The sequence below is a fragment of the Sebastes fasciatus genome, chromosome 12 (genome assembly GCF_043250625.1).
Source record: "Sebastes fasciatus isolate fSebFas1 chromosome 12, fSebFas1.pri, whole genome shotgun sequence".
Taxonomy (NCBI): domain Eukaryota; kingdom Metazoa; phylum Chordata; class Actinopteri; order Perciformes; family Sebastidae; genus Sebastes; species Sebastes fasciatus.
The window spans coordinates 31,926,655-31,932,873 of NC_133806.1; positions in this window are offsets into that span (position 1 = coordinate 31,926,655).

The following is a 6,219-nucleotide window of genomic DNA, read 5'->3' on the forward strand; positions in this document are numbered from 1 at the left end:
TGGACGTGGACGCAAGAGGAAAATTGATGACAAACTGAAGAGATGGATAATACGAATGGTAACCAAAGAGCCCAGAACAACTTCCAAAGAGATTAGAGGTGAACTCCAAGGTCAAGGTACATCAGTGTCAGATCGCACCATCCGTCACTGTTTGAGCCAAAGTGGACTTAATGGAAGACGACCCAGGAGGACACCAAATCATAAAAAAACAAGACTGGAATTTGCCAAAATGCATATTGACAAGCCACAAAGCTTCTGGGAGAATGTCCTTTGGACAGATGAGACAAAACTGGAGCTTTTTGGCAAGTCACATCAGCTCTATGTTCACAGACGAAGAGATGAAGCATCCAAAGAAAAGAACACTGTACCTAATGTGAAACATGGAGGAGGCTCGGTTATGTTATGGGGCTGCTTTGCTGCATATGGCACAGGGTGTCTTGAATCTGTGCAGGGTACAATGAAATCTGATGACTATCAAGGCATTCTGGAGCGAAATGTGCTGCCCAGTGTCAGAAAGCTTGGTCTCAGTCGCAGGTCATGGGTCCTCAAACAGGATAATGACCCAAACCATACAGCTAAAAACACCCAAGAATGGCTAAGAACAAAATACTGGACTATTCTGAAGTGGCCTTCTACGAGCCTTGATGTAAATCCTATTGAACATCTGTGGAAGGAGCTGAAACATGCATTCGGAGAAGGCACCCTTCAAACCTGAGACAGCTGGAGCAGTTTGCTCAAGAGGAGTGGGCCAAAATACCTGTGGACAGGTGCAGAAGTCTCATTGAGAGTTACAGAAATCGCTTGATTGCAGTGATTGCCTCAAAAGGTTGTGCAACAAAATATTAAGTTAAGGGTACCATCATTTTTGTCCAGGCCAGTTTCATTAGTTTGTTTTTTTAAATGATTCTGCTGAACCACAATTTCAAAAGCAATATCTGATTTTCATTAGTTAATTTTCAGTACATTTTTATTTATTATTACTTTTGTCAGTTTCAAGTTATTTTAGTGACCATTGTGGGTTTTTCTTTCTTTAACGGAAGGGTACCAACAATTTTGTCCACGTCTGTATGTGTTTGGAAAAATGAGACAATAATAGTGAAAACTGGAGTAGAGTGTTATTGACCTCAATGTCCATGGGCATACATTGTTGATTGTCTTCTTGGTACTACTGTTACACTGGGAGGTGTCAAAGTTGGAAACTGTGAGTGTCAAACAGCTTGTAGATACAGGAGGCGTTTCAACTGTTTCTATTTCAATCAATACTGCTAGTGATTGATTAATTGTGATTTTGTATTGAGCTCTGAGCGCTGTTAAAATGCAAGTGACTTAAACACACTACTGTGCCTGAACACAATTCATTGTGTAAGAGTCCACAGCCTACAGGCTGCACATGGGCACAGTGGTGCTTTGAGCTAAATGCTAACGGCAGCATGCTCTCAATTACAATGTTAACATGCTGATGTTTAGCATGTAATGTTTACCATGTGCACCAGCTTACTTTACTATGTATGCATGCTAACATTTGCTAATTAGCGCTAAACACGAAGTGCAGCTAAGGCTGATGGGAATGTAATAGTTTTGCAGGTCCAAGTATCGGACAAATTCAAATTTTGACCTAATGACGCTAGATGGAAGGTGGAGGAATCACCAAAGTTGTTAAAATTAATCCTGAGATGGACATGAATGTGTATACAAAGTTCCATCTCAGGATTTGTCGAGATATTTTACTAAAAAACAAAACTATCAACCTCATGGTGGCGTTAGGGGATCATCAGAGGCAGTTGGTTTAACCTGCAGCAGCCATGAATGTCTGTACAATGTTTCGTGGTTATGCATCCCCTTATGAAAAAGTAGTACACTTCAGGTTTATCTTAGTATGTATACTTAAGTGAAGTTGAAGTATATTTCCCCGAAGTATACTTTATGTAGTAAATTATATCAATATACTAGTAGTATACTTGTAAGTGTATTAATTCAATACTTCTTGGGACTAAATTGGCCCACTTATTAGTTTATGAAAGTACACTTTAAAGTACTCTCAGTTTAATAGTTTTTATACTGCAAGTATACTTGTATATACTTGTAGCTCACTTTTTAGTTTATGACAGTACACTTTGTATACTTAAATTTATAGTACTTAGCCAATGATTTATGTATTACATAAAGAGACTTGCTCCTTTTGCAATTTGACTTGATGTTTTGTGATGATAAAAAAATGTATACAATTTTCTCACATGCCTCCACGGTGAACGGAGAATCGAAAAACGTAGAAAAAGTCTTAATGAATTGCAGTAAATTCATATCAAAACATTTGTTTACAAACTCTCACATACTTTAGGCTACTATATCAAAAAGTAAGTACAACTACAAGCCAAGTATACCTTTATGCCGGCCTATAAGGCAAGAATACTTAATTATACTTTTCTTAAGTATATCTCGATCAAAAGATGAAGTACAAGTATAAGCCAAGTAGACTTTTTTGTATTCTTGTCTGTATAAGCTAAGTATACTTAAGTATATCTCTGATAGGTACATAAAAAGTAAACTGAAAGTATACTCTTATTTTAAGTTTAAAATAAGTACACTAATGGCTGAATAAACTTCTATTTGGTAAGAGTCTGCTACAGCTGGATTGTGCAATGTGCATGTGATATTGATTTGAAACATCATTTTGATGAAGAAGATGCACCAGATGCAGACTAATGAACGTGCGCCTCTCGTGTTGCTTACCTTAAGAAATCCATCTCCCCTCTGCTGTAGATTAGACTATAACTGAATTATAATATAATCTAGTTTGTGTCCAAAGCAATGCAGACAGATGCAGGCAATGGAGATACGAGTGAGTCTGAGCATCTGAAGGGCATCACGGGTGAGGAGACCACTCAGTGACCCTCTGACCGAACTCAAAAGTGTAATTTGGTGCTGTTATAGAACCGTACATTTTAAAAAGCTACTGAACTCCAACACCTATAATGTAGCATCACCTAATGATTGCAGATCTCAGATAGTTAGTTGCAGGCTAATGACTCTCTAGGGGTTGTCATCTGTCGCTAATGATGTGGTAATATGAAAAACCTGTGTGAAATGATCACAGGACTCTAATGAATGGTGTCGTGGAGAGGTCTGCGTTATGCTTCAGGTATTATCGGTGCATTAATATTCCAGCCTGCAGATGGTACAGTAGGTGTTCCATTCAGGGTGACTGGGAATAGCTGATGTCTCAGCAGTGGAGCGAAGGAGAGGGAATTAACTCCATCACCAGGGACGTCTTCACTTCAGCCTCCATTTAGCCATGAGGGCAAAACCTGACCTGAATACAAAGCAGGCAATTTGTTATTATTCATTAAGATTGTATAGCTGGCATAATGTACAGCTTTGAACTCTGTTCAGGCTCATTCGACAGATCTGATCTATAAAGGTTCTCTATACGATATCCAGATCATCAAACAAGTATTTGCAATGTAGAGATATATTGGAGTAACGGCGTCCTGAGCAGAGAATCAAGTTGCTCTCCCTTTGTATGTGTTGTAATACGAGCTTCTCTGTGCTTTGCTTCCATCGCCACGGGTACGCGTGCATTAGTGCATGTGAGCGTGCCCCACTGGCTAGGTCACGGCCGCTACACTGCGCTCACACGGCGGTTACAGACAATAACGGCATTGTCGCGGAAGCGTAGCCCCCAGGTTAACACAGTTAGCGCTGTTGCACCATTAGCTGTGAGCCAACGGCTCAGCCGTCACCATGTTGAGTGCCACGTGGAGGAAATAGAAAATGCTTTGCATTTCGAATTTAACTCCTTTTAAAGAGGACCAATTATGCTTATTTTCGGGTTCATACTTATTAAATTATGTATTTTGGGTTCCTACTAGAACATTTTTACATGCTTTAAAGTTCAAAAAACGCTTTACTTTTCTCATACCCGCTGTGCTGCAGCACCTCTTTTCACCCTTTGTCTGAAACACTACCAAACCTAACTTTTCGGAATCCGCTTCACCTCTGCTCTAACTAGCTTTGTTTGAGCTGCTAGACAAAATGTGTTACTTGGTGACATCACCACGTTACTGAAGAAAAAGGCTGGACTTCAATCAAGGTGTTTAAGGCAGTTCAGGAGCAGTGTTTCTGTGAGGGAGAGTAACTCCCTTTGGTGTGGACTTTAGGCTTTGTAACTTTGCGGACAAAAAAACTCATTAAAGGAAAGGGAAAAAGCAGAATAGGTCCTCTTTAAGTGTTGCTGACACAGTCTATTATGCAAATTGAGAGCCAAAGGGGAGGAAAAAAGAAAAATCTAAATGGTTTCAATTAAAAAAAATCCAATTTTCCAAATTACTGTTATTAGCACTTATTGACTAATTCTGCTTGTTTTTGTTTTTGTCTGTGTTTTTGTGCTTTGGCTCGACTGTGTGAGGAGAGGGAATTAAGCTGAACACTTAGGTTTCACATTGGTATTCTGCAGTTCTGAGGCTGTCACAAGTTGCATGTGCCCATATAACATTTTTTGGGGGGTATTATGTGTTAGTGAGTGAGCCCATGCTCTCCAGTTGAGAAAGCCCATGCTGTTTCCCTGATGTGTTTCTGGGAATAGACATGTAGCTGTGGTAATTGGTTTTTCACTCTGGAAGGACCTGAAAGCAATGCAACACAGGGAGAAAGCAAATCCTGCTGTACTGTATGTGTAATATTGTCGCCCTATCAAGTACAGAAATATGTATAAGAAAAATGAAAATATCGGTTGCCACCTCGTGCTGCCCACACTAATTTGTTGGATTAACTTTACTGCTGCTGCTTGATTGTAGTTTGTTTTTGCCAGCGGCAGACACATGATGTTTTATGTGAAATTCACTTATCCTAAAATCTTAATTGATTCAGATTTTTACATGCTGTGCACTAACCGTGTCTCCACTAATCATGCATCAGTCATAATTACAAGAGCACAAATATTCACAGCATGATGTCCACCTTCTCTGCAGAGAGGCAGTGAAACAGATTTTTTGCTACTGACTACTGAATGCAACATATGTTCCTGTTAGCACAGAATAATACAAACTCAAGGGTGTAGAAAAGGAAGTTAAAATGCAATGCACATAATTTCCTGTAAAGTTAGGAAGAGAATAAGTCTATTTTTGAATAATGCTTGTGGTCAACACAGCTTCCCTTTCGTTTAACAGAAGCAGAAGCTAATATGTTGATGTTTGTAGTATGATGTTATATACATGCATGCATCTTCTCAGAGCCTATGCATGCTGGATACTGTCTACCATGGAGACCGGGAAACCCGGGAGATTTATTACACATTTGAAAGCCCTTACGCACCACTGCTCTTTGTATGCTCGGGTAGGATGGTCTGCCTTGTCCACCTGTAGACTGAACCACTGGCGTGTTCTTATTTATAAGGCTATTCTTGGTCTGCTTCCATCTTACCTACGGACCTACATCCTTCAAAAAAGTACAGGAAGTTACCGTCTTCGCTCCCAGGACTTAATCCTACTAACTGTCCCCAAAGTCTGTACTGAACTGGGAAAAAGGGCATTCCAGTATGCTGCTCCGTCTTCTTGGAATCAGTTACAAAATGACCTGAAACTTGGAGAGCTGGTCTCACTGAATGTCTTTAAAGTGCTTCTAAAAGATTTGGAAACAAGCACATCTGGCTGCAGATGCTTTGAATGCTGATGAATGTTTTTTGATACCTTATGATTCTATAATTTGCTCTTAGACTTCGTTTTCAGTTCTTTTTATGTCTGCAACCGTGTAACTGTGCTGCTGCCTATCTTGGCCAGGACACTCTTGGAAAAGAGATTTTTAATCTCAATGAGTTTTTACTCCTGGTTAAAGGGACTATTTGTAACTTTCAGAAATGCTTGTTAACAGCGACACCTGTGGCCGTTAAGTCAACGAAAGTCAGCGTCGGGCTCGCGCTTGCTCACTCTAAATAGACATGAACGAGCATCGCTCAACACAGTGAGGAGACACACGTCAGCTAAAAACACAATATCACTCTATATTTCAGCTGCTTGGCAGTAATGTTAGCTGACCAGACGAAGGTCTCTCCATGAATCACTGCTGATCCTAGTGTTGGTTTTCCTGCTTCAGCAAAAGCGGGTCGGTGCTGGTGTTGAAGCAGGAAGAGAAATGTTATCGCCTCCCGACTGCGCCAGCAGGGAGACACCGGCACCCAGTCGGAGGCGATAACGTAACTCGCTGCGGAGCCCCGTCACTTCACAA